The sequence below is a fragment of the Mus musculus genome, chromosome 2, assembly GCF_000001635.26.
Source record: "Mus musculus strain C57BL/6J chromosome 2, GRCm38.p6 C57BL/6J".
Classification (NCBI taxonomy): domain Eukaryota; kingdom Metazoa; phylum Chordata; class Mammalia; order Rodentia; family Muridae; genus Mus; species Mus musculus.
In genome coordinates, this window is record NC_000068.7 from 45,802,339 (window position 1) to 45,812,508 (window position 10,170).

Below are 10,170 nucleotides of genomic sequence, written 5' to 3' on the forward strand. Positions count from 1 at the left end.
TTTTTGATAATAATTAGGTGCGCTAACTTTTGAGAAAAACCATACAACAAAAACAAAAACAAACAAAAAATTCTTTGCAGGTTCCTCTGAGCAACAGAAGCTCAGAATACCCAAGATAAAATTCACAGACCACATGAAGCTCAAGAAGGAAGACCAAAATATGGATACTCCGGTCCTTCTTAGAAGGGGGAACAAAATGCCCATGGGAGGAGATATAGTGACAAAGTATGGAGTAGAGCCTGAAGGAAAGACCGTCTAGAGACTGCCTCACCTGGGGATCCATCCTACATACAGTCACCAAACCCAGATACTATTGTAAATGCCAACAAGTGCTTGCTGACAGGAGTCTGATATACCTCTCTCCTGAGAGGCTCTGACAGTGCCTGACAAATACAGAGGTGGATATTCTCAGCCAGCCATTGGAATGAGCACAGGGTCCCCAGTGGATGTAGTAGAAAAAGGACTAAAGGACCTGAAGGAGCTTGCAGCTCCATAGTAGGAACAACAATATGAACCAACCAGTACCCCCAGAGCTCCCAGGGACTAAACCACCAACCAAGGAGTATACATGGAGGGACTCATAGCTCCAGCTGCATATGTAGCAGAGGATGGCCTTGTTGGACATCAATGGGAGGAGAGGCCCTTGATTCTGTGAATGCCCCAGTGAAGGGAAATGACAGGACATAGAAGCAGGAGTGGGTGGGTTGGTGAGCAGGGGAGAGGGGATGGGATAGAGGTTTTCAGAGGGGAAACCAGGAAAGGGGATAACATTTGAAATGTAAATAAAATATCTAATGATAATGATAATAGTAATAATAATAGAATAATTCATCGAATTCACCTGAATAATGTGAATGCTCTTATATGTACTCATCTCATGATATCTTCCCTAGAGAAAGTCGTGTGTGAATGACTTCAGCAATAGGGTTATCTTCTCATAGTCAATGCCTATGTAGAAAGAGACTGCAGAGAATGATAGTACCTCCACAGTCACTGTTCCTCACAAATCATGGCCACATCTGAAAACCTAAATGACATTATCAACATCTACAGGCCTGAAAGCTTGATTCTCTTTGATATAATGTGACATGCTAAAGACCTGCTTTGATACTGGCATAATCCAGAGTCCTCTTACATTGAGTGGCTTGAGTTTCAGGGATACAAGTACAGGAGCCCTTAACTGCATCAGCAGAATAGATATGTTTCATTTCAGGCAGTCCAATTGGCTTTCATCCTTGACTGAAAAAGAGGCAAGGATCTCTGGAGAAGCATAGCTTTGATAGGATGCTACACCTGCTCTCCCAAATATCTTCCTCTTTGCAGTTTTTCATGTAGCACCTTTCATTGATACTGAACTTGCTGATTATAAAAAAAAGAGAAAGTAAAAACTATACAGACAGACACAGAAACAAGGTGCCTCCAACACCCCCTGTTGAAGGCTGCATTACTTATTCCGCTTGAATGAATTTATATTGGATAAATCCAGGGCGAAGTGAAAACCCTATTTCCAGCTGAGACTTAAAGATGTTTTAGTAAAACATGCTTAAGCAAATGCATTTTGATGCCTCACGAGGAGGACACACACAGAGCTATCTTTGCAGAAGTTCGATAAAGTATGTATCGTATCGGCAGCTAGAGAGGATGCTTTCTCTCTGATTTACTCTAACAGATTTACCTTGAATGCCTTTAAAATAATTGGTAAGATAGAAATAGTTAAATACAACTTCTAGATGATACCTAAGAAGGCAAGTAACTTTTTCTATCCTGGTCAGTATTCATACTGCAGAAATGCCATATTCCCATCCAGAAGATGCATATTTTAAAAACAGATGGCTCTCTTGTCATGAATATCTAAGACAAAGGAATGGCACCTTTAATTCGCATTGCAACACCTTACAGGTTCCCGAAGGCTTTCAAATCCACCCCAAGCTTGGGCAGTGAGAAGCAAGGAGAAGAATTGAAGGAGCAAAAATAAATATTAAAGTACATAGGAATTAAATGTTACCTATTTAAATAGCAATTATGCAGTTGCAAACAAGATCGTCACACCTGTACAAGAAAAGACATGCAAGCCCCAAACATCTGCTTGGATCCACCTGCCAGGCACCTGTTTTGCTGTTTCAATGCCATTTGATTGCTGGAAATGTAGAGGCTCTTGTGAGGTAATGAGTGATTTTACATTATGCATGATTGAAAACAGGTGTTCTAATGCTGTACAATTCTATGCATGAATAATTCAGTTTGTTTAGAGCAAGATCTTTAAAAGAAGTACTGCACGAGCTTTATTATTTCTGTAAACATGAAGGTTATTTTTTTTCTTAAAAATATATGCTTGTTCCTTTTCAACCAGCTTGTTTATGGCAATTTTTTGGTGCAATTTTATGGATGAGGAATGATATTGTGAAAGGTAAAATTTATCATACTTAAAACATGTAAGAAAGAAAATTGAAAGGTCTGTTAGCAAAAGGAAAAGAGTATTAAAATTCTGTGTTCTAAGTGAAAATGCATGATTATTTCCTTCCTGCCTCGCTTGATTTCCGATGGCAACAAAGCATTCATCTGATAGGTATAATTAAGGAGGGGTGAACTATTTGGGAAAATAGAGAAATTGTTTCATATCTCAGCCCAAACACCAAGCAGATACCAGACTTCCTTAAAGAGAGAATAGTTAGCGCACTTCTTTTCCTTTCAGATATGCTGAGTTCACAGCCTCTTGAAATCTTCTGCAGAAGATCAGAGAGACAGACAATTCCCCTTTGCTCTAATTCCCACTTAAGGTTTTCTTCCTCCAGGTTCTCTGGAGTCAGATGAGGTATTATCAAAGTATTATGTTTCAAATGTCAAGACAAATCTCAAGTTCATAATGCTAGATTTAAGACCTCATGTAGAAATCCTGGGGCATGACAGTGTCCTGAACCATGTGTGATTAAACAATAAATGTTTCTGAGGTGAAATCTTAGCTGCCTTGTTTACATCTATTAATACTGTAGCAGTAATGTAAAGAAGGAGACAGATTAATCTCTTTTATATTTGTTGAGTGTTTCAGACCTTGTAAACCCTTAGTTGAGAGAGCTATTTACACACGATAATGCCTTCCTAACACACACCAATTCAGCAAGTAGTCAGCAATGAGCTCTGAGGTTTGGCTACCTTCCCTCACTTTAAGAGTGTGGCTTGCTTGACAGCATCTGTTATTGAAAGCTTTCTAGAAAAGAGTAAACAGCACGAGTTTCATGTGGGGACCAACACTGGGAGAATCACAGAGAAAATGAGAAGATTTGGTGTGAAAGACAGCTTGTATATTGCTCTTGGTAATAAGTTGACTCTGGCTCCCACAGGGATAAATGAGGGACATTGCCTTCACAAGCCTTCCCAAATAAAGCTAATGTTCTTGTAACCTCACAGAATCAGTCTCAGAATGGAGGTTCATAGACTAAGACTATGGGATACAAAGAATGGAACAACCTTCACCCAACCTCAAACGTTCTCTCGTTTGAAGATTAGACAACACGACTTCATTTCTAAACTGATAAATATCCATGTAACATTGCTGTTGTAATTCCCATCTCATTGGTCGATCAAAAACACATAAATATTAAGATGACTGGCATAAGGCTGATCTCTTTGGTGGTCAAAGTTGATTGAGTAGTAAACCTTTCTTATGATTTGATCTATCTCTGCTAAGGGTTGCTTCCTTTGACTTCAAAGGTCCCTTGCTCATGAAATATGGAACCAGTAGGGGAAGCAATGCCGTCACTGCAGGACCAGAACAGCTAAAACTGTGACCTGTGTAGGTGTTGGGAATGCTTAACCTTACACCAGGAGTGAAATCCAATTATTCTTCCAATGAATCAAAGCTGCTCTTCATCTGTTTTAAATTGGAAATTGACGATTTATAATTGTATAAATGTATGGGGTACAAGGTGATAGGCTATGAATACAATGCAGAATAATTAAATAAAGCTATTTAACACATACATCACCTCACATGCTTAACATCTTTGTTAGTGAGAACATTCGAAATTTACTCTCTTAGCAGTTCTGAAATGTGCAGTATTCTATTATCTAAGTATATTCACCATGCTGGGGAATGGAACAAAGAATTCTTCCTTTCTCTGATTTGAAACATCTGACTATAACTTCCTCATGTCTCCACATTCAAATCATATAACCATCCTTCTCTGCTTTTATGAATACAGTATTTTAAACTGATTTGAAAAATACACAATGAAATCTTGTTTTTTAGTGTGAGAACTATTTCTTTTTTTATTGGATATCTGCTTTATTTACATTTCAAACGTTATCTCCTTTCTTGATTCCCCCTGAAACTCCCATCCCATCCCCCTGCTTCTGTGAGGGTGTTCTCCTACCTACCCACCCACTCCTGCCTCCCTGCCCTCAAATTCTCCTATACTGGGGCATCTATCAAGCCTTTACAGTACCAAGGGCCTCTCCTCCCATTTATGCCTGACAAGGCCATCCTCTGCTACATGTATGGCTGATCCCTAGTACTAAATTTTCTGTTGAAAATTATAGAACATCGCTCTTCTTAAAAGCTAAATAGTATTCCATGTATACTGGCAAGTTTTGTGTCAACTTGACACAGCTGGAGTTATCACAGAGAAAGGAGCTTCAGTTGAGAAAATGCCTCCATGAGATCCAACTGTAAGGTATTTTCTCAATTAGTGATCAAGGGGGAAAGGCCCCTTGTGGGTGGGATCATCTCTGGGCTGGTAGTCTTGGGTTCTATAAGAGAGCAGGCTGAGCAAGCCAGGGGAAGCAAGCCAGTAAGGAACATCCCTCCATGGCCTCTGCATCAGCTCCTGCTTCCTGACCTGCTTGAGTTCCAGTCCTGACTTCCTTTGGTGATGAACAGCAGTATGGAAGTGTAAGCTGAATAAACCCTTTCCTCCCCAACTTGCTTCTTGGTCATGATGTTTGTGCAGGAATAGAAACCCTGACTAACACACCATGATACATGACCACCAATTTTTTTGATGTACAAACATCTATTGATGTACACTTGCAATGATTTCATGGCCCATTTTAATATTATCCCAATGAACATGGGGGTGCAGAATTCATTCTATTACACTAACTCCACATATTTATTAATTTTTTATAGGTGAAATTTTTCAAGCATATGCTTTTACTATTATGAAGAACCTTTGCAACAGCTTCCCAAAATGGCTATTCCAATTTGCCTTTACACCAACTGTGTGCAGTGGTTCTTTGCTCTGTATTTTTTCTGAACATTTGCTGTTAGTCATCTTTTTTGTAACTAGTCTGTTATCTCACTGATTACTGATTTACATTTCACTTATGTGAGATGTATGCACATTCATATGTTTTAGCATGCATATCTTATGTGAGATGTATGACATTCATATGTTTTAGCATGTATATCTTCTTTCAAGAAATGCCTATTCATGTTCCTTGCCCAGTTTTTTTATGTTCTATATGTCATGTGTGTGTGTGTGTGCACGCGCGCGTGTGCGTGCATGTATGCATGTATGTTCATATATGCCCAAATGCATGCACTCATGATTATGTGTATACCATGACCTATGGAGCTGAAAAGACAACCTTTGGGAGACTGTTGTCTCCTGCCATTGTGTTGAGACAGAGTCATCTTGTTGCTTTTGAAGTACTGTGTATTTCAGACAGTTAACCTGGTAGCATTAAGACCTATCCTTCTATTTCTGCATCCCACTTTTTCATAGAAGTCATGGGATTACAAATTACAGTGCTGTTTCTGTCTTTCTCAGTGGGTTCCAGGAATTCAATTCAGGTCATCAAGCTTGCTGAATGTTTTTATTCACTGTGCCATCTTGCTAGTCCCAAGATAAAATTTTTGGCAGGATAAACATGACCTTCTTCTCAGTTTTTAATTTTAAGAGACTTTTTCTCTTGCTGTTAAGTTACTTAAGATCTTTAGTTCTTTTATTCTTTTTAACCTCCTTCCCAACTCTTTCTATATTGGATGTTTAACTTGCTAGGCAAGACCTCTACCACTGCTCTATATTCCAAATACTCCAATCCTTTTTTACTTTACTCAAAAGCTCAAAAAGTTGACCAAGGTGGCTTTTCTTGCTTCAACCTCACAAGTAGCTGGTGTATTAGGCCTGGCTTAACAGTCGCACCATAGGTCCTTACTAGACTCATGATTTAATGTGTAAAGCCTGTGAGTATGAAGCAACAACATTGGGTACATTATGCTTCCATTGCCTGTGGTTTGGGGGTTAAATTGAAGGCATATTGCCTGATCAGTATCACATAATTTTGCTTAGCTCTTTTAATGAATTATCTAATAAATTTAAACAGAGTTTTGTAGCATCTGTCCTACCTCTCCAAAGACAGTTATTAGAACCCTTTCTCTCAGAACCCAGCCACAATGTGGCTAATGCTCATAAAATAAGTTTTCATAGAAAATACATCATGGTGTTGATGGTTGATTATAACTGTGAACTTGATATGATTTAGAAACACCTGGAAAGGGTATTTTGATGAGGTGTTGTCTAGATTACGTTGGCCTGGAGTATGTATGTGGGGATTATATTGATTGCATTGACTGACTCAGGAAGGCCTGAGTCCTATGGGCGGCACCATTCCCTAGGAATTTGGAATTACAGTGGAAAGTGTTACCTAGGTGCATTCTTTCTTTCTGCTTCTTGACTATCAAGATGAAAGACAACTGTCCTGAGTTACTGTTGCTGTGACTGTTCCATAGGAATGGACTACATCTGGAACTATGAACCAGAAGAAACACTCTTTTATTTTAAAAAGTTGTTTTTGTAGGGCATTTAATCATAAAAACTGATAAGGAAAGTACCCCACTGCTTAAGGGCATCACTTATTCCCAGCTGGTGGCTGACATCAACTCCCAGGTACATGATCTTGAGATTCTTGACCCAAAAGATCCTTTAAGTGACTCCTACGCTAACTATAACTGTGATGAAAATGTTTGCTTGTTAAATATGGACAAAATACTTTGATACACCTCCTATTTTCAAATGGGGCTCTTTTTTTTTTTTCTTGGTGAATTTAAAGCTGCAATTAAGGCTCTCTGTTCCTCCCTGTTCCAGAGGCAGTTGCATTTTCTTGTATAGTGCCAGCCTCCTCCTGTAGACAAAATGGTGAAGGTCAGTGTGAACGGATTTGGCTGAATTTGGCCATATTGGGTGCCTGGTTACCTGGGCTGCCTTCTGCTCTGTACGTGGCAAAGTGGAGATTGTTGCCATCAATGACCCTTTAATTGACCTCAACTACTTGGTCTACATGTTCCAGTATGACTCTACCCATGGCAAATCCAACGGCATAGTCAAGGCTGAGAACGGAAAGCTTGTCATCAAGGGGAAGCCCATCACCATCTTCCAGGAGATCCCACTAACATCAAATGGGGTGATATTGGTGCTAAGCATGTTTTGGAGTCTACTGATGTCTTCAACACCATGGAGAAGGCAGGGGCCCACTTGAAGGGTAGGAACAAAAGGGTCATCATCTCCACCCCTTCTGCTGATGCCCCCATGTTTGTGATGGGTGTGAACCACGACATATGACAACTCACTCAAGATTGTCAGCAATGCATCCTGCACCACCAACTGGACAAGGTCATCCATGGCAACTTTGGCATTGTGGAAGGGCTCATTACCATGGTCCATACCATCACTGCCACTCAGAAGACTGTGGATGGCCCTTCTGGAAAGCTATGGCATGATGGCTGTGGGACTGGCCAGAACATCATCCCTGCATCCACTGGTGCTGTGAAGACTGTAGTTAAGGTCATTCTAGAGCTGAATGGGAAGCTCACTGGCATGACCTTCCATGTTCCTACCCCTAATGTATCCATTGGGGATCTTACATGCTACCTGGAGAAACCTGCCAAGTATGATTACATCAAGAACGTTGTGAAGCAGGCATCTGAGGGCTCACTGAAGGTCATCCTGGGCTACACTGAGGACCAGGTTGTCTCCTGCTACTTCAACAGCAACTCCCACACTTCCACCTTTGATGCTGGGGCTGGCATTGCTCTCAATGACAACGTTGTAATGTTCATTACCTGATATGACAATGAATATGGCTACAGCAACAGGGTGGTGGACCTCATGGCCTACATGGCCTCCAAGGAGTAAGAAGCCCTGGACCACCCACCCTAGCAAGGACACTGAGAGCAAGAGAGAGGCTCTCGGTTGCTGAGGAGTCACTATCCCAATTCTGAGCATCTCCTTCAAAATTTTCATCCTAGACCCCCATAATAGCAGGAGGAGCTCTCCCTACTCTCTTGAATACCATCAATAAAGTTCCCTGCACCCGCTCCCCCTAAAAAAACTGCCATTAATTGAATTTACCATATAATACAGGAGCAGTCATACTATGGCAGCAGTATATCTTCTTTTTAAAGAATTTCTAGTTCCACTTCCTTCTGTCTGAGAATGCTTGCTTTTGAGCACCAGATTCCATTGAAAACCAAGAGGCTATCTAAAACAGCCAGTGGAGGAGAAGCCCAGTCTCTAAACGATGAGCCATAATCTGGAAAGAGAGCAGGAAAGATGATGCTCTGAGGCACTAGCCATGGAAGAGAATGAGTCTTCTTGGAGTAGGGACTCCTGTGCTTCTGATCCATAGGTACCACATCATCAGAGTTGTACTGCTTTCCTGGATTCTTGGCTGAGTTTGTGAGCACAATACCATTATTTTGTGTCAAATTATTTTTTGTTGTTGTTAAAATGTTTTGTTTACTTAGAGTCCACAATCTGATGATGTTTATACTGAAGAAATAAGATAGAACAGAACTTTCTTTTTATTTTATATTTTATTTTAATATAAAGGACAGCTCCCCTATCCCCACTGCATCTTACCTTGGTGAATTAAGTCTCTGCAGAATTAGGTACACCTTCTCCCAAGGAGGCCAGACTCTGCTACTTATGTGTTAGGGGCCTTGGACTAGCCTGTATATACTCTGATTAGTGGCTCAGTCTCTGGGAACTGCCAGGGTTCCAGGTTAGTTGACACTGGAACCCTGTTCTTGTGGGGTTGCCATCTGCTTGAGGTCCTACAATCCTTCTCCTATCCCTCCCACAGGGATTCCTGACCTCTGTTCAATGTTTGGTTGTGGGTATCTGCATCTGTCTCAGTCAACTGCTGGGTAGAGCCTCTCAAAGGGTTGCTATGCTAGGATCCTGTCTGGAAGCATGACATAGCATCATTAATAGTAAAAGGGACTGGTCCATGCTCCTAGAATAGGTCTGAAAATGGGCTAGCTACTGGCTGGCCATTCCTTCAGTCTCTGCTCCATTTTTGTTTCTGCATTTCTTTTAGACAGGACTTATTCTGGGTCAACAGTTTTGTAAGTGGGTTCTCATCCCTCCAATGTGGGTCCTGTCTGGATACTGGACCCAGTGGTCTCTTCAGGTCCCATATCTCAACTGTTGGGTGTTTCTGCTAAGGTCATCTGCATTGTCTCCTGGGAGCCTCCCTCATCCCGGATCTCTGGTACTTCCTAAGAGTCCTCCTATTCTAGACCTCTGGCAGCTGCATATTTCCATTCATTCTCCTGGGCCTCTGGGAATCTCTCCTGTCTCTCCCCATGCCTGATGCTCTCCATTCCTCTATCCCTCCCCTCACCCACAGAGCTCACTCATTCCCTTTGCCTCCCATGACTAGTTTATCTCTCCTTCAAGTATCCTCACTTGGTCCTTACTTCTTGTTTAATTTCTTTGGAAGTGTGGGGTATTTTATTGGTATTTTGAACTTTTTGGTTAATATCCACTCATCAGTAAGGATGTACCATGCATGACATTTTGGAAAGAGTTTTACCTGAAGAGCCAGCAATACCACTTTTGGGCATATATCCAAAAGATGTTCCACCATACCCCAAGGACATGTGCTCTATTATGTTCATAGTAGCTTTATTCATAGTATCCAGAAAATAGAAGCAACCTAGATGTCTCTCAACAGAAGAAGAAAGAATTGATACAGAAAATGAATACAATGGAATGCTATTCAGCTATTAGAAACAAGAACATCATGAATTTTATAGACAAATAAATGGAACTAGAAAATATCATCCTGAATTAGGTAACCCAGGACAGAATTTTCTTTAAGACGCAGTGTCATACTCAGGGTTTTTATTCCTGCACAAACATCATGACCAACAAGCAAGTTGGGGAG

General features: G+C 40.8%; 1 pseudogene; it reads left to right on the plus strand.

The window, feature by feature from the left end:
- On the plus strand, positions 7,116 to 8,312 carry Gm13466 (predicted gene 13466; annotated as a pseudogene).